Source organism: Mchenga conophoros, linkage group LG18 (assembly GCF_057382185.1).
Source record: "Mchenga conophoros isolate Kocher_MC1m ecotype Shallow Benthic linkage group LG18, M_conophoros_male_GT1.1, whole genome shotgun sequence".
In the NCBI taxonomy this organism is placed as follows: Eukaryota; Metazoa; Chordata; class Actinopteri; order Cichliformes; family Cichlidae; genus Mchenga; species Mchenga conophoros.
The window spans coordinates 16,220,681-16,244,756 of NC_140543.1; the positions used below are offsets into that span (position 1 = coordinate 16,220,681).

Genomic DNA, 24,076 nt, shown 5'->3' on the forward strand with positions numbered 1-24,076 from the left:
CATTAAAAAAAAACCTGACACATATGAAATGTTAAAATAATCTTTAGTTGCAGTGATCTTTCCTGTTAATGATAAAAATGTTTAGTCTACTAGACAGTGTCAGTAGTAGCACAAAGCACAAACCACACACACACACACACACACACACACACACACACACACACACACACACACTTTACTTTGTCGATGTCAGTCAAAACATAATGGCCAAGGCCAATCCTTTTTTCCTATCCCTTTTTGGCCTCGCTCTTTTGCTCTTTGCCGTTACTCTGCCTGCACTCCCACCCACCCCCTTCCTAGTGTCCACTCAGTGACATCTGCTGAGGTCGGCCGCGTGGGCCCGTGGTTGGCCGACTCTTTGCTAGCAGGTGGCAGCTGGACAGAGGGCTGAGCATGTGGTCTCAGAGAAGCCAGCAAGAGAAGAAAACAGAGGGCAGGAGAAACAGAAAGCACTCCAAGTGTGGAAAAAAGAAAGCTTCACTTACTGAACAGCACTTCAGTGTCCATTTATTAAAGACGCCTAATCAAACTCAAAGCTTTCAGCTTGTCAAAACATCTCAGCAGAGACAAAGTTTTAATTGCTGCATTCTTGAAACACGGGTTTGGCCTGAAATGCCTCATGTTTGTCCTTGGACTACATTTGACCAGTTTAGCCTTCAGCTGTTTGGAGGAAAAACTCCTCATTAAGGTCTGAGATCCCACACAGCTGTGACATGACAACAGTATGTGCTTTAGGTGTGTGTGTGTGTGTAAGTAACAAAATAAACAAAAAGTACTAATTATGACTGACTGAATATATCAGTCGGTGAATAAATATCTACAGTTTTCACACAAAACAAAGAAACTCCTAACGTTGTTTATAATATTGTAAATAAGAGGTAAGGTGGAAATTAAGCTGATCACAGTTTGCCTTGAAGGTGCAATTTTGCCCGTGCCTGGACAGGTTTCAGACTCAATGTTTACTTAACAACCTTCCTGGGGAGGAATTTGACCAACCCAGACAAAAGACAAGATTAACAGTGCCTGACTGTGCTGTGGAAGAGATAAGCAGCTTAAGAGAACGAAGCTACAGTACTTCTTGCTTAACTGATGGAGGAAGGTGGCTGCACAGAGAAACAATGACTAATGGCTAAATGAAAAAAGAAAGAAAGAAAGAAAGAAGCTGGGTGCCTGAGGACATTTGTAGCCATTGCCTGTTTGTTTTGAATGTCAAAACAGGCTCCGGAGACTTCTCTGCTTGGCTGAGTGTGAAGCCCCACTGGACAGATTTGTCATTAACCCAGCCTGGGCGAGGTGAATCCCAAAAATGACCTTTTACCACCTGTGCAACTTAAAACAAAGCGTGACTGTGGTAGGGGTCACTTAACGGGTGTTGTGACTCAGGTGGTTGCTAAGGTCAGCTGCAGTGGTGGAGGGTATTTCAGGTCAGCAGCTGAAGTGTGCCTGATGGCTGGTTAAACATAATGAGCAGAAGAAGCAGTTTAATGTTCAAAGACTAATGGCCAATGCTGGGAAGTCACGTCAATGAATGGTGACTTTAAAACTGCCTTTCAGGCTGTCAGATGGTCAGTCAAGGCCGTTCCACAGCTCCTGGGTGGCATCAACAGATTGCATGAATGTGACCCTGGGTCAGAAAAGGCTAATCTAATCCTCACTCAGAGGGTTGGAGAAGACCACTACGGACAAAATGAGCTGCAGAGAGTGAAATCTGAAATTCTCAGAGAGGAAACATTAGCATCACATAAAACCCCCCCAAAAAAACAGGCTGACTTACGCAGTCAGACTGTTCCCAGGTGTGACAGGACTCTGCTACATGCTGGATCGCTATCACTCGGCAGAAATTTCCATCAAAGGCATGTCACTCCCTCGTTGCTTGAAGACCTGAGGGAAAGCAGCAGGAAGATTGAAGATTAGCTCAGAGTGTTTAGCTATGCTAAGGGTTTCTCCAGATAGTTGAAATTATACTTTCTGTGCTTGAATGTTAAATCAGGATGTTCATAAAAAGAACGTGCTAGTTACAGACAAAACCCCCCACAAAACATCTATAATGTTTAAACAAACAAACTAAAAATAAACAATTATATCCAGTGTATTTACTTTATACTAAATAATAAAACATAATTGATGAGTCTACTTTTTGGCCATTTGAGGGGGAAAAAAAACTACAGCTGTTTGGAAATCCCCCCCAAAATGATTTAAGCTGCAACTAATACCCACAGTCCAAAGGGCATGCTCATTCACAAAATGAATGAGGGCACTTTTAACCACTCAGACATTAAGTGCAGCTCAGCCTGTGGCATGTGTACATAGAATAGAATAGAATAGAATAGAATTCAACTTTATTGTCATTGCACATGCACAGGTACAGGGCAACGAAATGCAGTTTGCATCCATCCAGAAGTGCTTTAGTGATATAGATATATTACAATATATATTAGCAATAATACATGTACATGTATAGCTGTGTAGAAAGCCCACTATTACGTTTCCCCGGCCCCGAGGCCATTTTCATAAAGTACAACTGGGTGTTGCTGCAGCACTCAACACACAGTCAATACCCTCTGAATGGCTTTAAGTTACTTTGACCCTTTGACAAAGTATTGTTTAGCCAATCAGGCTTTGATATAACAGAAGCAAAGTTCCTTTCAAAACATTGACAGCCAAAATCTACCCAGTCATCACCTCTGACTGTACAAATATTCTGTTCAAAAAAGAAAAAAAAGTAGTAGCTTGTCTGGGGTCCAAGTCCTTCAAATAGAAAGTGCACACAAGCTGGTTCAACTTGTATTTACCCATTTAGTGAATGATTAGCCAGCGTGATGGAGTGCATCAGAGACTTAAAAACATCAGCGTGTCACAAAGCAGAAGCGTATCCGCCTGCAACACCGATACAACAGAACTGCCTACCAAAAAAGAAAAGAAAATTGAAATACAACTCTGGTTTATGTTTTGCCCTCCCACAAGTGTTCCCGCAGCTGTTGATGTAAAACTCAAACCTAAGCTCTTGCAACCGGCTAATTACCCAGGGAGCAGAGTCTTTAAATATTTTGATGCTTATCTGGTTGTGACGGGTAGACATCACAACAGGAGGCAGAGATGACTCTGGAGATGAAGCTGAAGAAGCCATAAATTTAGACACAAAAACAAGACAAGCCCGAGGTGCTGCATAATAAAGTTCTGTTTTTCCAGTGATGTAACGTGAGAAAATATTCAGACTTAAGTGCTGTTTTAGTTTGTTTCTTAAGCAAATTTCTTGAAAGTGGGACAGGATTAAGCTAATGGTTAAAGACAATGCTTCTTAAATGCATGCAAGCACAGCCCAACTATAAAATATACATCCATTATTAATACAATGGCAGTATGTTCTGTTTAGATAGGTTGATACAAAAATGCATATATATAAAAAAATAATAATTTAGGTAAAAAAAAAAAAAATACACAATTGTTTAAGAAATTTTACTTTGATCTGTCAACATGTGCAGTCTTGAAAAAATGTTGGGGAAAAAAAATTGCAGCCAAAACTTTTTTTAATCTTGAAAATGAAATCTTGTTTACTACATTCAGTTTAAAGAAAGGGAAATTCAACATTAACTAAGAGGTGTGAATTTTCTTCAATTGGTGAGTACACTACAAAGCTAAAATGAGATTCTCCTCTTGACAACTTCGCACAAAAATAAGTAAAGCTTGCTTAGAATTAATGTTCCCATCTCATATTTTTGTTGTAGCTGATGCGCTATTTGTGAAATCTCTTCTTACACAATATGCGATCCGTTAAAGATCAAAACCATATCAGAGCTTTACCCTGAAAAGAAGTCAGATCAAAAGTTCATTAAATTGAACCAATCTTACTTTTGACCCGGAATTTTCTTTCTCTGCAGGCTCCTTTTGTTTCTTGCTCAGCTGCATAATTACATTACAATGTTTAAACAGAGGGAAAGAGGCAGGATTAAACTTGCTTACCCTCCACCCATTTTAATAACATTGTGATTTAGCATATGCTTTGCAGCAAAGTCAAACAAATGCAAGGTAATGTGTTTTGTCTAACATTGCATTTATAAAAAGGAAAAGATGTTGATATCAAGCAATTAAACTTGACACTTGGCCTTTATTTGACGTTTGCTAATCAAACAAACGCAGCTAGCTGAAAATGAGTTAATTCAGGGTTTGAATGAAATTAGCCAGTTTTAAGGGGAATTTCATAAATATATATTTACACCTCGCTGTTGCACAAATTCGGGAAAAATTTCAACACACACTTAACATTAAAAAGGCCACTTTCTCTGACATGAGAGAAAAAGTGATGGGGGCTGGAGAGGGGGGCGGTGAGAATAAAACAAACTGAATGAGGTGCTAAAAAAAACCCGTACCAATAATGCTGAATCAGGGCCACATGTGACACACAGCACAGTTTTAAGAAGCTTCTGCTGTACCTTCCATGACTCCTCGAGCAGCTTAAAATTCCAATCAAGTGTAGTAAATCCCAAACGTGAAGCCACCTGTTTAAATATCATCCATGTTAAATAGTAAATCCTTTTATTTTTTGATATCCAGGCAGCATATGGAGTTTCAGTCCTTTCTGGTAGCCACCTTTGTCATTATCCTCTACAGAGAACTGGAAATCCCACTCTTTCCCTTGTTGCAGCAGAAACCCTCCCTCCTCTTTCTCTCTCTCTCTCCCATGCAAACAAACACACACACACAGCGACCTCCCCCTAGGCCTTCCTCCGTCCCACGCCATTTGCCAAAGAGGGAGGGTATCCATTGGGGGCTCATTCATTACAGCCCTGCTGACCCCCCGTGGTGACAGATGCTCTTGGAGGCCTGCAGAGCTCTCTATGTGTGTGTGTGTGTGTTGGGGGGAGACGACAAAGGAGAGGGCCTACATTTCCCCGCTGCCACGTGTGACCCCCAGCACGTTAAGACATCCTGCATGGGCACTGTGTCATGTGGAAGTTTTCATTTTCAAAAAGAATGAAGCAAAGAGAGGGGAGGGGGGCACAAGTCTTTAAATCAAACTTTCTATCCTATGCTCAACTCAATCTCTCACGGCCACACCCAGCTTTTTATTGTTTGTGTGTGTGTGTGTGTGTGTGTGTGTGTGTGTGTGTGTGTGTGTGTGTGTGTGTGTGTGTGTGTGGGAGAGACTCCAGAACCAGAAAGGATCTGTCCCCGACAAGAATGTCAGGTCAGCTTTGGCATTTTGTCTCCATAGCCCTTACCCAGGATTGACCCCACATTAGGCTTTTACTCCTGCTATAAATACCAGGAGGCTCATCTGGTCAAAATAAATAAACAGAAATGCACCACAAATCAACAGGCGCTGGCAGATGTTGGGGAACTGTATGTCATTACAGCCCAGTGATCACAGTTGGCATGACATTGTCAAGAGAGGAAGGACTTAAGGCCAACATGACCTCAGTCTACACCGTATTTTCTTGAGTCAGGTTGAAAACACTCCTCAAACTTTCTCTTTCTGGGGTAGCGGAAATTCTGCAACACCTTTAATTACCTGACTTTTAATGGGAAAGACAATTGGCTATCTGTCTATCTGTAGTAGCAGGAAACTGTTCACCGTTTCTAATGGGTGGAAAATGCAAGAATATTTTGCTCTGGCCTTCAACATGTAGAGTCAGTATGATTTGTGCAGCATCCAAAGGCTTCTGTGTTTGTTTTCTTGCTGAAATGTTTGCAAGAATTTGTCAGGTAAACAGCAAGTGAACTCACATGTACTTGCCAGCAGGGAAGAAACAGTCGACAGTGACCCTAGGATTCTAGGTCTCTTGCTTTCATACAGACATTTGATCATTTTGGCTTAAAAATTCTATTTTTAAGACGAGACGACTTCCAACAAGTCATAAAATACTAACATGGTTTTATCATAAATGACTCCATTATCTGATATCTTCCTTTACTGGCCCGGGTTCCTGCTTCACTGAGCCATGTGACTGACGTTCCAGTTCATTACCACAGACACGGTCAACAGTTGTTTTAATCAAGTTGTGTGGAGCTCTTCTCACCTCCTCTCCATTGCAGCGCATTCAGTGTGACGGCTGCTGTAAACCACCACACGAACCAATCAGGGCATTCATTAGTGCTTCATGCACTCATTTCACTCAGTCAGACATTTGTCTAAATGCTGGGTTTGAGTTTGACTGTGAAATTTTCCAAGCAACTGCTGATTTAGACCAGACTTAGTAAATCAGAGTGACTCACAGGCGTTTTATTAAATTATAATTGGCATTTTTGGGTGGTAAACACAGACTACCTGCAGTAGTCCATCCATTGCAATGAAAGTGAAATTTTGACAAAGATCCAACTGACACCAGCACAACCGCAAGTTCAACTGGGGGAAAAGAGCTGTCAGCGTGATTTATCTCTAAGCCTCTGACTTTGACATGGCCTGTCCTAAATAGCCCATTTAAAATGGAGATAATGAGTAAACCCCGCATTTTCTTTGGCCTCAAAAGACACTGTGCTGCAAAACAAAAGAGTGTGGATTGAATGCTTGCCCGCCCCTGAGCCCATCCTTCACCACTCTAAGGGGACAAAGGGGAAGTATTCCTGCCACTGCCACCTGAGGAAAGACAAGTCACATGACCAGCATTAATGGGAGATTTTGGGCTTTCTGGGCTCTTAAATTTGGAAGGGGGTAGGGAAGTGGAGCTCTTCCTCTCTTGGATTCCCAGAGGAGTGCCGGAGCTTTGACTTAGCTGAGTCAGCAGTTGCCGAACCCTGGACTGAGCTACAAGAGAATCATTTGCCTACACTTGTATCTGCTCCATTATATAATCTAATCAACCTGTCTAACCAAGTGCATGCATGACTGATGGAAGTACATAGGATGCCTGTCGTTACACAGCAGCTCAAGGCTTCAACTTTAAGAATGAAGCGAGATCCATCAGATGTATGAGCGGACACGGTGCTAATAACCCTGTTATGATGACAAAACAGTCCTATACTGTCAAAAAACAAACAAACAACCCCCAAGTAAGAAAACGACAAAACCGCCACATGGAAATTCCCGTAACAGAATACCCATTTATACTAGCGGCAAGTGGGCTACCTGTCAAAGGTGTTACAAGTTGCACTTTTGTTTGCTATGCATTTGACAGTCTGCCGGTCTCATTTCCTTATTAAAACCCCCAAACCTTCTTTCGAAACCTCCCCCTCTTCCTCCAAATACTACTCCTACTCCCCAGGGCTACCTGCTGAGCCCTGAAGTGCAAATCAGTGCTAGTGAGGATAGCAGATGAGCTAAGGTCATTCATGGCTTTCCAGTGAGTCAAACAAACAAAGGCAAACATTCCAGTTGAATGCCATTGCTGAAGTCAGCAGCAACAGAAAGAAAGACGTTGAGAAAGAGACAGAGCAGGGCTCAGTGCAGAGAATAGCCCCAGGGTCCGTTTGTGTGTGTGTGTGTGTGTGTGTGTGTGCGCGCACGCGTGTGCACATGCACATTTGTGCGTCGTAGGAGATTATCTGCGCATCTATAAAGTGGGGTGAACCAAGGTTTAAAGCCTGGTGTGACCAGAGGGAACGGGGGCAGGGTCTTGGGCAGGAGGAGGGGTGGACAAAAGGAGCATTTGGGCAGATGAAGAAGTCATCATCATTAAGCCACTGGAGGTTTACTGTCCAGTTATAAAACTCATTTAAAAATTAGGGGCTAGGGGGTGCGTGTGAAAGGCCAGCAGGGCTGGAAAGGCCTGCGAGGGTCTGGAGAGAGGTGTATTAACTCGCTGAGAAACTGTAGAGCTAATTCATTAGGGGACAAGCGGTCTTTGTGTTAACACTAGCTTGATTGGAGTGGTGACCTTGCCACACACTGTGGCCCAGAGGAAGAGTTTAAGGGCAAGGTATTTAACCTTAAACTAAATCTCAGCCATGGACAAAGGGCCAGCATCATTTCGTGCCGAAGGTCTGCCAAACTGATAACTAATGTAACGCAAGTGGAAAACAAACTCAAAAAGTGGAAAACACTGTATACTACAGCTGTTTGTTTATAGAAATAACTACCGTAATATTTTAGCATGCTCTTTATAGGATATAACTGAATATGCATCTGAAACTGTTGACTGATTGGCTAAAATTGATTATTCACTCAAATATAAATTAATCTGCAACAACATTGATAATTGATAAAACTGCTTCTTAGAAGAAAGAAAGAAAGAAAGAAAGAAAGAAAGAAAGAAAGAAAGAAAGTGTACTTTATTGATCCCCGTGGGGAAATTCCTCTCTGCATTTAACCCATTCACTCAGTGAAGCAGTGGGCAGCCATTGGGCACCCGGGGGAGCAGTGTGCAGGGACGGTACCTTGCTCAGGGGTACCTCAGGGTAGCTGTAGCTTCCGATCATGGGGCCGCCACTACCTACTGAGCTATCCCTGCCCTTAGTGGATGATAAACTAAAACTTTATGGACTTTTCTCTGTTTGCCTGATAAAAAAACAAATTGTGTGACTAATAATCGGCACCTTTACAGACCATTTGTTGCCGCTCAACAGGAAGCAATATGCCAAATGTAGCATATTAATGTGGATTAATATTTTTTCCAATTGATTCGGGAAGTTTAGTATCACCCGTCCTCCCAGTTTTGATATCAGTTCCAGTAAAAATCCAAGCGAGATGCATAAAACTACACTTTTTTTGTCATTAAGGAACTGTAAATGAAGGACACACTTATGAGAATGTTCTACAGCCTTTATCAAGCAACAAGTCCAGGCACTTTGATTCTGTGAGAGACTGCACATATTTAATTTTCTATCATTTACTAAGTAACATGTCAAATTTAAGTTGCTGGGCATCTTTTTCATGAGCCCACATAAAAACAAATAGTAGCAACAAACGTTTAGACTTTCAGGAAGCATCATCACTTGCAAAAAATATCTGCCACCCTCTAGATTATGTAGCAGAAGATTTTCCCAGCTAGCATAATCGAATGAAAGTGAAGGACAAGCGAAAATTTACAATGCTGTCCATGACTGTGTAATAAAACAGGAGGCCTGCTAGTGAACCCAATCTGCATTTTACAACACTGCTGGGTTGAACGCCAGTTCACCTAAACTGAAACAACAGGGAGAGAGACACAGGACCCTAATACATTTATAGACTTATTCAGGGAAGCCATATTGAATAAGGCAACAATAAGTTCTATTGCATACTGTAAAGCTGTCACTGGCAGCAGTCAAACACCGGTCAATGCTAAAGGGCAAGAGGACGAAGGACACAAAGATTTGTTGCTTTGAATTTAAAGTGGTTATAATACATTCTCTAAAACATCATTTTAGAGGACTGGAAACAAGTCAATCATTCCTGACCTTGCATAAAAGAGAGAAAATAAAAGCTTTTTATAGTCAAATTCATGTAAATAGCCATATTCCATGACTGGCCTTTATTTCATCCAATTGAGCCTCTACCATTTTCACAGCTACTTCTAACATCTGGTCTGAACACAATGGCTCATTTGAGATTAGATCTTTGATAATGGTTGACCAGGCCTTGTCCTGGCTATAAAGTGCTGTTTAGACAGCCCTGTTTGTTATGGGGTGTAAAGGGAGATCCATGGATCATGGTGAAAGGGCCAACGCTATCAAAACATTTACGCTTATCAGATGACAAACCAGCAAAGGGGTCATGTTCCAGTTCCAGGAGCTGGCCTGGGCTGCCCTCCATCCTCCACGCAGACCAAACATCAGTCAAATGGAGGTGCTGAAGATGTGAGAGACTTCAGAGGTGATCACTGGAAAGGGCCGAGTATTGTTTTACAACAAATTCATTCCCACAACTTGAAACTACATCCTACATCATTCTACAACATATGCATGTACCTGTAGACTATACTTTGGAAAATTAAACTAAAAAACTACTGAAACTGAAATGTACAGAAGAGAATAAGAGCCACTGGAAAAAAAAATTTGGGGGTCATGACCCCCTTTGGATTCTAAGACAAAAAACAAACCAAAAAAAGTCAGCATTAACCGATACAAAGTTCTAACTTTAACCCAGGAACTCAGACTTTTTCAGTTAAATTTATCCTCATAATTTGTACTTTATTCTCAATTCTAACTTTTTACAATTCTAAAAGTGATATTTATGAGAAAAAAGTCACAATCCTGCTTCTTGTTCTTTGAATTCTCAAAAACTATTTTTTCAATTTAATTCATTATTATTATTTTAAACAGAGGTCTTCATCTTTTTTCCAAATGAACTGCTGAAAAATTTGTACTAGGTATAAATCTACCCAAATTCATCTTGACGATTGATAAAGTAAATAATGAAAAGAAATTAATTGTCAACCTTTCTGATAATTAATCAACTAACTAATTTTACAAGACTCAAAGTTCTAGTTAGAGTTTCTCAGCTGTGATGCTTCAGTTCCTCGACTATTTAAATATGTTAAACTGTTAAATTCAAAATAAGACGGCTGTTTGAGGTTTAAAAGACCGAATCCATGTTCTTGTATTGACAGATAATGATAATAATGAAGACAACTGGCAAGTTAAATAATAATGAAAATAATTATTAGCACTCCACTAAATCTATCTTTAAACCTTTCCCCCCCTTTAAGGACAACTCACTCTCTCAAAGGTTCACACATCCAACACACTGACTTAATTTCAGCACACACTCATGGAGAGCACATAAGAAAGAGGTCTGTTGTGTTTATCAGGCATCCAAAGAGATCCACTTTTCACAATGGGACCTCTCCTTTCTTTTCCTTCCTGAAAAAGATCTCGGCCACCTTGAATCTATTTGACTGACAGCATGACAAAGAGGCTTCTTAATGTCCTGGAGAAAGAGCCTCCTCCTCTTTCCCTCTAAACTTCCTTACAGGGCGATCAGCTGTATCCATCATACCCCTCTTCCTGACCCCAGGCGGAACTGCTGCATCGGCAGCACCCCACCCCCGTTACCCCCTCACTCTCTCGCCACATCTCCTCCATTCTCCACCACCCTCCCGATTAATAGGCACCAGGTTGCCCTCGGTGACGGGACACACACTTAAATCCCATCAGTCGTCCTTACAGCAGCAAGAGCCGCAGCATCAGCAGGACTCTTTTTGTCTTAATCGGACAATGGAAGCAGTCCAGCCTTTGTTTGGGGCTTGACCCTGCACACAAACCGTGCCGATTTGAAAAAGTGACAGTAAACCTATTCAGAGCTGTTATCACTTCATCCTGCCCAGGGTCCCTCCACCAGAGGAGACATTTTACCAGCCAAGAGCCTCTTAGTAACTTTGGTATGTGAGATTTAAAAAAAAAAAAAAAAAAAAAAAAAGGTTTTACAATCATTCATGAAATCAACCTTGTCAGTAAAAGAACTACATAAAGACAATCTGAATGAATTTGAAAACTTTCTACTGTAGACAATACACGCCTCAATTGCACTACAAGCACAGCTAAATGTAGTTTTAGAATTCCCCTTTGCTCTGATATAGTCATTATAGGTAAACATATAGTATTATTGTAGGGTTTATATTACAATATAAGGCATCTTGAGGCGACTATTGTTCTTATTTGACACTGTATAAATAAAACTGAATTTAATAGTCAGGTATTTTGTACTTTTCTAAATTAAAGCCTGATATGCTGCAAGTGTTTTGTAAAAACATTCTGACATGACAAATTAAAGGAAAACCCCCCCCAAAACATTTCTTTAAATCCCTTAAAATTATTATGATCAGCATGCTTTGGGAAAAGTTTTTCTTTGAATAGGGATGAAAATGTAATAAAAAGTCTCTAAAACATGTTTTTGTGTTAAAGCGAATGCACAGATCTACTTATAAAATAGTCTGTTGAATGTCTGCATGTTTTATTTCTGGCTGCACTCAAGCTGAAATTGTGCCTCGCACAGATAATGGAGAAGAGAGAGCGAGGGTGCTACAGAGAGTGAGAGCGAGACAGAATGACCTCCACCTCCACAGAGGAACGCTGAGTCCTCGCAGCACATGGCTGGGTCTTGGTCACCTTAGCCTTGGACGGGCTGCAACAGCCAATGGTATAGCCTTCTGCTACAGTCAGCCCTCTCCCACACAATCCTGGCTGCAGGAACGCTCACTGACCTTGTATTTCAATATGAAAAGGGAGAGAGAATGAGTGAGTAATGTCCTGTTTGGGGTCGTGTTTGTGTAATTAAGGTTATGTGTGCGTGGGCAGCAGCATTTTTTGGAAAAGCATCTATGGGCTAAGGCAAAGATGCTGCCAAGGTGACGCGGGAAATCTGGCTGAAAGCTTGAGTGTTTCCAGCTGCTGTTAGCATACATCAAGTTCTCTCACATTAACAATTATACACAAATTATACACATAGAAAAAAAAGAAAGAAATGTGCATCAGTGTTGCAACTCCAACATCTAAGAGAGATTACACCAAATGGGTTGTTAAAATGATTTTCAGATGTCAATTGGAGCAAAAATAATGTCATGATTGATCAGCCCAAACCAATAAGCAAAGATTATTCACACAGCTACAATTTTCACAGCTGGATTATTAAAATAAAATTAAATGCTACTTTTAGCTGTTCTCTTATTCACAAGAGATCTGATTGGTGTTTGATTTGGTGCTCGTCCTGACCCAACCCTAAAAGCAACTGTGCCACCTCGCAGAAAAGACGAGGTGAATGTGTACATCACTGCAGTGTGGAGCCAGCAAATTGGTGATGGTCAATTAGTTTTCTATTCCACAATCAGTCTTAACAATCACAAGAAAGACCTTACACAAAACCTCCAAACCCACACAGACTTAGATTAAAAAAATATGTATAAAGTTCAGCAAGGCTAAGAAAATCCACTTTATGTGTATGTGTTTGTGTAAAACATGTTTTGGTGTTAAAGTGAATGCACAGATCTACTTATAAAATAGTCTGGTGAATGTCTGCATGTTTTATTTCTGGCTACACTCGAGCTGAAAATGTGCTCGAGTGCTGAACAGCGAGCTGGTATATGCTTTAGTTCTGCAGTGCACCTAAGACACACACGCATGCACATGGTTGGATGGCCAGGCTAGAAACATTAACCAACTATAAATGACAAATTATTTATTAGACTATGCTAATGGACAGTTCACAAAGTCCTCAGTCTCTGTGACCTCAGCATAAACATATAGAAGTTTTTAACATCATTTAACTGAATCTGTGGTTTGTTTTACAGGACTGGAAACTGATTACCCCAGCACTTCCTTAGCCCATTATTTTTGGCTCTTGTTCCGCTAATGTGTGCATACAGAAATATAGAGAAAACACTTTGTGATTGTGCCCCACTGCCCTCCCCGAAAGTGTCCTCTTCACTCTGCTAATATCCCTGTGGGATGGATAATCACTCTCTCCCTCTCTGAAGCCCTCTCACCCCCCTCATTAATTTTACAAGGTGACAGAATAACACGTGAATTAGTAATCAGTCATCAAAGGTCCGCTGGTTAAACCCATAAATAATTCCATACACCCCATTTTCTCATATTAAAACTGGGTTGAATTTTTGACACAGGGTTCCTGCAATTGTTTCACAAGAAAAGCCTTGCTGGGACAGAAATGACTTCTGTCTTACAAAGCTTTTAATTTGGAAGAGGACACAGGAAATTCACAATGCAGCAACAAACAACATAGTGGCTCAAAAGTACTAAAATATGAACAACTTATTTGATAAAATTAGTCCTCGGAGAAGCCCTATAATCTAAATAAAAAACAAGAACCAGTTACAACTGAGTTAAAACAGTCTTTTTTGATACTCTTTACTGTTACTGTACCAACAATAACAGTAAAGAGTGATGCTAGTTTCAGCTAGCATTAGAGGAAGCTAGCTCATCATTAGCTACCCGACTCAATTACATTTTTAGCATTTCAGTACACTACGCCATGGTATACTTTTACCTTTGTTGTTGATCCAGAAGGTAATCGTCGCCAACTCCGTCCTCTCGTTATAAATTGAAAATAAACCAAATGGCTGAAAGTTGCAGAGCAGTTGAATACAACCTGGGTAAATAACTAAAAAACTTTTAGCATGCTAAACTGAAAAATTGAGACTTCAAGAGGAAAAATTTATACCAACCTAACCCACTGCCTGTGTGTGTGTGAAGTATTTTTTTTCTTTGTCATAAATATTAACAGGTCAGTTTTAGCCTACTGAACGTCTGTCAATCGAGTTAAAGCATTTTAAACAACATTAGCCGTATAACAGTGCTTGCTAACATAGCAAAAGCTCACATTTTTGAGCCAGCTAATATTAAGCGATCTTATTTACTTTTTGGGCCTCGGTTGCAGTGGGCGTGGCTTTCAGAGTACCACCCGACCCCTGGCCTTTGTCTCTAACGGCTCTCTCCTGATCCATGCGGGTGATTGCATTTTATAGACTAACTCCGATTGTTTTATTTCCTCATCTGGAGGGGAAAAAAACAGCACTACACCCAAACCCATTAACACTGCAGTTAAGAGACACACTAATAATCATATGCAATGCTGTATGCCATTATAGCTGTTGTGTCACATAAAATGTGACATGCAGTCAAAAACAGAGCACTTCTGTATGTGTTAAATGGGCTTGGTGGAGCTGAGGGAGTAATAAGAAGAAAATTTTAAAGCTAAACTGCAATGCCAATCAAAATGTAAAGCAGTAAATGCTAAAAAAAATAAATCTTTTGCTTGCTTGTGTGAACAGAACATTCAGACAGATGAAGTGAAATTGCTTTAGTTATGACATAATATAGTGTTTTAGACAATCGCCTAAAGCCGGTTCGATCCCAGGTAAAGATACAAATCCTTTTGGGGTTGTGTGTGTCAGGAAGAACATTCAACAACAAAAAAATCTGCCAAATCAAACATGCAGAGCTACCCGCTGTTCTTTCATCTCATTGCAATGGTTCAGGCTCAGGTTACTTTATTTGTACCCATAGGTAGATTTACTTTGCAGCAGTGAGTCATCTATACTCACATTTTCAGCAGAGACACAGACACATGTAGCAAAGCTATGATATGTTTATCTGACTAATGGCTGCTGGAAAAAAGCAGTTTTTAAACAGTGTTGTTCTGTTCAAAAAGTTGTTCAGAAGGAAGAAACTGAAGCTCCTTATGCATTGTCAAGTAAAATTTAAAGTGTTGCACAAGGATGCTGGGCTCAGCTGTGGCTCACCAATCAGCGTCTTAAATGCAGACCACAACCTACTGAGTGGATTTCTGCCAAAGTCCCTTGCCAGACACCAAAAGCACCTCCAGAGATCATGTTTCCATGCTATTTTAGCAGGACGCAGTTGGGCCAACATACTATTAGACAGGAAATTTTAATATGTGGACAATTGGAAGAATAGTGTCATAACTCAGGCAACTCAAGCCTTCAAACGTGTTGATGTTGTGAAAATGTCTAATCTTTTACTAATCCTGCCCAAGTAAAACTGGTCTGTAAAGATGAAGTAAATCAAAAAAGAAAAAAAAAAGATTTAAAACAAGTGACATCAACAACTCTCCCTTTTTTAAAGTCACATGCTTGTGCTGCCAGCACTTACTTTATTGCCCCTTTAAACTAGAAACACTCCAGTTTATTGTTATGAGCAAAAACACAACAAGATCATTTTATCTGGAGGATTTGGAAAGCAAAACCGTAAATTTTCCTTCACAGTATTGTGCTGTGATCCAGACTGTGGCACAGCACATGCTGTGATCCAGACTGTGGCACAGCACATGCTGTGCTCTTTAAAACGAACATGAAGCTGCTGGCTGAAATTTCTGTCTGCAGGTACTGTACCGCTGGAGCTGGCATCTGTGCATGGGCAGGGAATACAGCAGTACACCCTGTGAGAACACACTGTTCCATAACACTGCTGTGCAAGAAGGGATTCTCCGCTGAATGCTTTCGAAGTTTCAGTGGCAAGAATGAGGATATATTATGACTGAGTGCTCTCAGTGGAGACACACGCACAATTTGCGCTTCCTGAGTTCATATTGCTGTAATGGAGTCCACAATAATCTGAGAGATTGATCTTAAAAAAAAAAGGAGGAACAGTGTAGACATGAGTCTGTACTTCGTGCCACAATCCTACTGTGATGTGATTTGCAAGACACAACCTAATTTCTTTTTCCAAGAGTTCAGCGAGAGTCTCTCCTTCACCTTGACATGCCATCACTCCCCCACAAACACGTGCATGAACTCCCGCTTTCATGGTGAACCTTTGACACACTTCCTGGCGATTGACTCGAGGGCACAACCAGCTCGTTTTCATTCATTTCTCGGGGTTCATGTGCAGATGAAAAGAGCGTAAAAGTCTGGATGATAATATTCTGTAACTGCACCACAAAAAGGAGTGTATGAATAGAGGTTGAGCATGGTAACAGGAGGCTTAAATAAACTAAGGATTAGGTTCACTAAGTCATTTGGTTAGTCAAGCACAAAATCCAGCAGTGACAGATAAGAGCCTGCCCTGCATGTCAGAATCATAGATAACAGGACAACAGGAAGTGGTGTCTACTGTGGTTGCGTAGCAGTCATGCATAAATGTACACACACACACACAGACACACCACCAAGATTAGCATCATAGATCTCCTTTTGCAACAAAGAGCAGGATGTTCAGCCCAGCGTTTTTGGCTGCACCTCTACTAGTGATGGGTCGTTCGCGAACGAAATGGCTCTTAGAGCCGACTCTTTGAAGTGAACGACGCGAGCCTTTTTTTTTTTCCTTTCTCTCACCCTCTCTCTCGCCCTTTTTCCGCTAAACTCCGCACGCGCGGCCTGTACTTTGCGCTGGGCAGAGGGGGGAGGGGCGTTAGTTACACTCGCAGTAGCACAGGAACAGAGCCAGAGAGAAAAAGAGCAAGGGACAACAACATCACATTAGAAAGGTATAGTAATCATCCACTATTTTCAGTTGCAGATGATAAAGGATTCAGAAATCATGCCGGCCCATATGACAGAGAATGTGCATTTTCTTTTTGTTTTTATATTTTAATTTATATTTAATTGTGTTGTGGTTTGCAGTGTTTTGTGTTGTTTCACGTTAAATTTGTTTAAAAGGAAAAAGCTGAAAATTTAAATAGTTAAAAGTTTAAAATGTAAATAGTTGTTTTTTGTATTATATGATTTATTTATTACATTTTATGTGGAGTGAATAAATAAAGTATATTTATGGTGGCCCTTAGAGACAAAGCACGTACAAACTCCTAAGCATGTACAAACTCCAAAACGCGTAAAAACTCCAAAACGCGTAAAAACTCAGACGCACTTACAAACCCCGAAGCATGTACAAACTCCAAAACACGTAAAAACTCAGAAGCATGTACAAACTCCAAAACACGTAAAAACTCAGAAGCACGTACAAACTCAGAATCACGTACAAAAGACAACAGAAGTGCTCCAGGATGCTAGGGCGCAGTGTTGAGCTTTTGTTACCTAGTGGCTACACAAGCCAGGAAGTATCAACAACCGGATTTGGTGTGTGGTAGTAACAGGTACAAGAACTTTTTTTTTAAATTATTTGAATAAATATGAGTGCTTGTCTATAAATACACAAACAATACACACATGCTTTCAATTGTGTAATTTAAGTGATCTGAGTAGCTCTGTTTTGGAAGTTTAGTTAACGCTAGAAATGTGTTTTGGAGTTTGTACGTGCTTTTTGGAGTTTGTATATGCTTTAGAGTTTGTACGTGCTTTGTCTCTAGGGGCCATATATAAACATATATAAATAAAACCACTTTTTTTACATTAGTAATTCTTTTTCTGCATAATTTTATATTATTGTTAATGATAAATTAATTAAAGCAACAAAACAACCTGAAGAGCCGGTTCGGAGCCGAAAGAGCCGGCTCTTTTTAGTGAGCCGAGCCGAAAGAGCCGGATCTCTAAAAAGAGCCGGAAATCCCATCACTAACCTCTACATTTTACATGTCCTACATTCTTGACTATAAGTTCCTTTCATCCATCCCAAAAAGCCAGATCACTCTAGGACTGAGAGAGAGGAAAAAAAAGGGGGCATTCTTTCAGCTCAGAGGAATTTCATCCTTACATCGTTTCCGTTTCCCCTTTGCTCCTGAGCAGGCCGTAAACACTGAGGTGTGAAGCAGACTCTCACCCAGAAGCACAAATTCATGCTGAGGGGATAACGTTAAACAGTTAATTATCTGCATTTTATTTAAGGGGTGAGTTAAATTAAGTTCAGCCTAAGGCTATGTCCACACTAGTGTTTTTAGTCGTTGTCAGAGTTGTGTGTCCACATTGAAACGGCCGAAAACGCTTACGTTCCAGTACTGTGCATGTGCAAAAGCGAATGAGAATTAAAGAACTTGAACAAAAGCTATCTGGAGCATGTACAAACTGATATTAATCTTTTTTAGGGCTGTCAAAATTGAGAGCAATCAAAACAACTGCTGTATAATGCACTCCACTATCTTTGTTTAATTGGTCACATGACTGCATCACATGACTAAAATGCGTCATCGTTTTAGAAAGTCTGCGTTTTCGAGTGTCCACACTGTGACGGGACAGATCCGTTTTGAATGTTTGTATGTTTTCGAGAGCGTTTTCAAAATGCTGCGTGTTTCCCTGGGGAAAAGGCCGTCTCAGTGTGGACGGGAGGCTAAAACGGAGAGAAAACGATGCGTTTTCAAACAGAAACGCCTACGTCCACACGTACACGGGTATTTTTGAAAACGGAGATTTTCCGTTTTCGTTTTAAAAATAATCCCATCCACACGTAAAGGCAGAAATGAAGGAAAACGCTGCTAGGAACATGCCAAAGCAACAGGTGGCGATATATTCCTAACCGTGCAGAAATGTTGGCCAATCAGAAGTCTCGAAGCCTCGGTGGGAAAAAGTAACAAAGCTGGGGCATAGAAGCTAGTGATGTGCGATACCACTGATTTCCTTTCCGATCCGATACCAAGTAAAATTCAGGGTGGTATCGGCGATACTGATCCGATACCGATACTCTGTACAAAAACTTAATGTTTCATTGCATTTCATAATACAATATATAATTGTATTATGTAATTGTAATAATAACATAACCATATTGCTTCATAATGATTAGAGGACATCAGACAACTTGTTTTTATTGCTTAATAATGCAGAATAATCATATAGAAATAAATAAAAAAAACTGACGTTGTGCGCTATTTGAGCATGTTGCCTGCCTGCAGCACTAAAGGACTCTGCGAGAGACGTCTGTTTCGCCCTAGCAGCACCTGTCCCTGTCCTCGTCTTCAGTTCGCCTCAACATAAGCTTATCATATTCTGTGATGTGATTTACTCCGGGGTGTTTGACGAGGTCAGTGGTGTTGCAACAACAACGTGTCCACACAGGACTCTGTTTGCGCTCAGCCATTGTTGTGAGTGTGCACGCCAGGGGCTGCCACACATTTATACAGCCGTATTCCGCATATGACTATGAAAGGCGTAAGAGGAAGTAGTTCCTTCCAAATTAGACGATCCGAATTGTATAGTTTCTTTCCACTGCGTTCATTTTAATGGAAGAACTACAAATTTAACCCAGAGTACTAAAATATCGATATTATAATATGAGAATCGATTCTAGAACATAAATTGCTGGTATCGGAAGAATCGATATTTCAGTATCGATCCGCACACCACTAATAGAAGCAGAACCAAGTCGTATGTGTGGAGGGACAGTAATTGTGTGTGTATATGTAAGCATTTAAACACTGCAGAGAGTAAAATTAACAGTAATAGTATTGTAGAAATTAATTTCACCGAAACAATAACGTGGCGCACAGTGTGACATCAAAAAATGCGCACACCTTTGACGCTGCGTTTTCTCCGTTTTTCTCGTCCACACATAAATGCAAAAACTGAGTTTTCAAAAATATCCACCCTGGCCGGAGTTTTTAAAAATCTCCGTTTTCAGTGACCAAAAACGCCGTTTACGTGTGGACGAAAGGTACAAACGCATAGAAAAACCTGCATTTTCAAAAATACCCGGGTACATGTGGACGTAGCCTAAGTTTTAAATTAAATTGCTCTGGATTTTGATGCCCACTTAATTTTTTGTTCATCAAACCTTATAGTGTGCTACTGAATACGTACAACCCTCCTTTGCCATAAAATCCCAGGTTTGGCTCTAAATAAGTACTATGTACTAATTTCTGTTTACGTGTATGACAATAGTTGGTAAAGAGAGAAGAAATGTGTACTGAAGTAAATAAAAAAACAGATATAATTGCTCAGTTTCCTGCAGGTGAAACTAAGACATAACAGCTGATGGTGGAGGGCTTAGAGGAGGAAGCCCTCCCCCGGTAGCGGGATCAATGCACATAAATGGAAGAGGTCACAGACCTTTGACATCTCCTTTCAGCCGGGGGAGGGGCACAGGCCTTTGTGAAATTAGCTTTAATGATCCAGTTGTCAGGCGTGTCATACACCAGCATACAGTACATACAGTTTCAATTTACAATTTTAGGTCTTTCCTCTTCACACTCAGGTTTTACACATTTAACTAATCCAACAGCAACAAGTGTCAGGTTTGGATAAAGAAAAGTGATATTCTGTCTGCATCCAGCTGCCTTGTTTCTAGCTTCATCACTCCCACTTCTTTTTTCACCCTTTTCTCCCATCTCTTCCCCTCTGGAGGCTCACCAGCTCTTCTCAAACCTTATTTGTGCTTCTCCTCTTCTTCCTTTCATGATGCATTTTTCAAGAGACAATCATTAAAAAGGAAACATGGAGGACCACTTTCTACAGTGTTTGCTGTTTCCATGGTTCTGCAGAGATGATATTGAAAAATTAAAATTAGCAAATATTCACTCGGATGAATGAGAGCTTCAAAACACACGGTGAACTGTTCTTTCTGCTGCTTTTTAAGTGAATAGAATGGGAGACAGATGTGATTCTCTGCAGAAGAAAGAAAAACATACAGCCCTTACGTGGCCCCTGTAGTCTGAATATTTGCTTTCATTTATTTAGACTCACAACATTACAAGTGAACACAGTGTTCCTGGCATTCTTGGCCCCCAATAAAAATAAACACAAAGACAGGTTAAAGGTTTACGAGCATCCATGTGGAACACGTTTGGCTTCGCACATCATGGCTGAGATGCTCTTTGAATTTTTATGTTTTGCTGAAAAGGGCCAGTTAATCTTTGATATACAGTGACACGGTAAGGTTAGCTAGTCACATCAGACACAGTTACTGCTAAAAAGCACTAAAGAGATCTCATTAGGAATCAGAAAACATCTTCTTCTCCTGAAAGTGAACCTCGATTTATCTGTAATTTATTTGCATTTACCAACAAGTATTTTTTTTGTAGGAGATCTGACCTCTGTTTGCAAGAAGTGGGACGTAATGCTTCTTTACGAGGGAGGGATGGAAATTTACTGCATTTCCAGCTTGTAGTCACACTACAGAACAACATATGTGAGACAAATGCATTAAATTGAATTTTTCTTTAATTAAAAAAGCTACAAAATAAATATAAAACAATATCAATTAGCTTGAACCTCAAACAACGGCAACAGTTAAGCTGCCGAGATATTAATGCAGATGCAGTAATAATTTCAATAATACAAATAAATGTAAAAACACACATTTTATATACTGAATATTTTAACTTTTTATATTTTTAGGATGTTCTGCTGACAAAATTTACACACTTTTGTTTAAGTAAGCAAGTCAAATTTTAGTGCTTACTTTTTCTTGCTGTGGCACTGATGGAAACACTGATATTTTAATGAACTACGTTTTTGATGACAGAACAGGTTTTGGTGACACAATCGTATTGACAACACGGGATATGAGGATAAAACCTGAATAGAGGGTCATGACTCCTGCCTCAGCAATTTGATGAATGGCGCCTATATTGAGGACCACCTGTTTTCTGGGGCTTGTCACACTGCAGCCGAAGAAGTGTGAAAACAATAGTGCTGATCTCTTTAGTTGGGATTTTGTCCCTCGTGCCATCTGCACTCGTGATCAGAAAAGGGCACATTCACTGAAAAGTACTTCAGAAAGGATCAACAGAAACATCTGCTGGTTACCCCCGGAGGTGTTTTTGTGATCTCAAAACTGGTATCATGGATGATCTGATTTAGTTTCATTGATCAGTATATAAAATTTGCTTGAAGCCACCATGGAATCTGAATCCACTATGTTACTGATTAAATGGATAGTCAGTCGGTTTGAATCTTTTTGTTATGACAGTGATTACAACCCTCAGTGATCTGACAGAGCCCGGTTTATCATAACAGCAAATGAACACAAATCTTCTTTGTGAAGGAAAAAAAGAGAAAGGCACAAGGCCAACTGAGTAAACAACACGACATGAACACCAAAAGCAGAGCCCCAAAAATTACAGTGAGAGAATAATAACAGGAAAATAAATAAATCTGTTACCCTGGTGACAATTGTCTGAGCACGAATGGATGTGACATAGTCATTTATCCACAACCTGGTTAATTTTTTTTTTTCACAAGCGAAATGTCATGCTGCATTTTTGGAAAACCTCTTTGCCTCATAACAGGTTTCCAGCACAATAAAACAATGGATGAGAAGATGGGGAAGAAAAGGAAGGTAGACCAGCATCGTAAGGAAAGAAAAGGTCGGATAATGCTCCGCCCAAATAAGATGTGTTATTATTTTAAATAGGACATCGTTTGAAGGCAAACAGAAATGAGGTGCATCTTACTTAATTTGTAGTTTTGAACGATCCAATGTGCATGGTTTTATGAAAAAGGGAGGGAACCTTCAGGTGTTTAATGAAACAACAGTTTAGAATTTTTTAAAGCTTTACTTGAGACTGCAGATTAAAAAGTTAAGATGCAAAAGTCACTGAAAGCAAGCCAGTCAGAGCCTTCACAAAGCAACATGAGAAAGAGATATCTCCTTCAAGGCTAAAGAGAGAGACCTGTCCTAGTGCACGAATGCTGTCATGGGGCCTTAGTTATCTCCACCAAGATTAAGTCCCAATTGTTCACCAGGAACAAAGGCAGCCAGTGAGGAAACCAGCCCCCCAAGGGCCAGATGGTCAGCGCTCAGAGCCCCCCTGACCCCTCCATTCCTTGTCCTCTTTGACAGGGCTGCGCGTGCTCCACGCAAGACAGGCCACCCAGCTAATTGACAAATGAATGATTACTCATGTGATACTGTACTCATTTAAAGTTCCTGCTGTGAAGCAGTAAAAAATAAGCAGAACGTCTACTGTAAGCACCCCCGTGCATCTGGTACAGTGCCAAATGTGCTGTGGATGGAAGAATGTTGTAATATGCACAGGCTCCAAATAAACCTGCTGCTCACTCTTATCTGATATGACTTTATCTAAGCTGTTGAAGCTTGTTTCAACACCAAGCCTTAGGCAACTGTTACAGTATTCAGCAGACACACAAGTATTAGTGACCTGGCTCCAGGCATAGTCGGCATGGCTTTCCTAACAATGAATAATTACCAACAAGTACTGAAGCAATCACAGTGGATAAATGGACTGATTGCTAAAATGATCATGTTAAAGCTTGGCTGCACTCTCTCTCACACATCTTGTGGGGACATCTAATTGACATAATGCTTACCCTAGCCCCTTACCCCAATCCTAACTATGAAAAATGAATGCCTAACCATATCCTTTACCCTAAACCTAACTATAACCCAATTGTAACCCCTAAAACCTATAAAAAACAAACAAACAAAAAAACAACAACCTTCCAAGCTGTGAGGACAAGGATTATGGTCCAAGGGCTGTTGTTCCCCACAAGTATAGCAAACTTCCAATTTTTGGTGCCCACAAAGATATAAACACACACACACACACACACACACACACACACACACACACACACACACACACACACACACACACACAATGACATCCCGATTTGCACCAAAACAAATTAAGGCCTCGAGGAAAATAAGAAAAAAAAAACGCAGTTCAAACGCAAGCCTACCTTATATGTAACGCAGAAAGTCACATTTCCACGGGGATTGGGGTCCGTGTGTAAACTTGCGCTCTCCGGTTCCGACGCCAGTATCAACGTTGCTGCTGCTTTGGGCGCTCGGCTGCTCACAGCTGATCACAGCCGACGAAGCAACAACGTGACGTCAGGAAGCTACAGTACGTACCGTTTGGTTCAAATCAGCGGAAGTTCGGCTAAGGTTGTTCTTTGTG

General features: G+C 40.5%; 1 protein-coding gene across 14 annotated transcripts in view; it reads right to left on the reverse strand.

The window, feature by feature from the left end:
* Nucleotides 1–23,996, reverse strand: part of greb1l (GREB1 like retinoic acid receptor coactivator) — a 46,791-nt gene extending 22,795 nt beyond the window's left edge. For 3 of the 14 annotated variants that reach the window (XM_085253881.1, XM_085253884.1, XM_085253870.1), the window contains exons 1-2: nucleotides 4,431–4,618; nucleotides 1,775–1,881 (exon numbers count right to left, since the gene is read on the reverse strand). The gene's annotated coding sequence lies outside the window, so the exon portion shown is untranslated. Of the gene's footprint in view, nucleotides 1–1,774; nucleotides 1,882–2,792; nucleotides 2,814–4,367; nucleotides 4,619–9,615; nucleotides 9,635–11,910; nucleotides 12,057–13,855; nucleotides 14,202–23,855 lie in introns of those variants that run through there. The other 11 variants (XM_085253883.1, XM_085253882.1, XM_085253872.1 and 8 more) reach the window with 10 other exon arrangements.
* Between the last annotated feature and the right edge of the window lie 80 nt (nucleotides 23,997–24,076).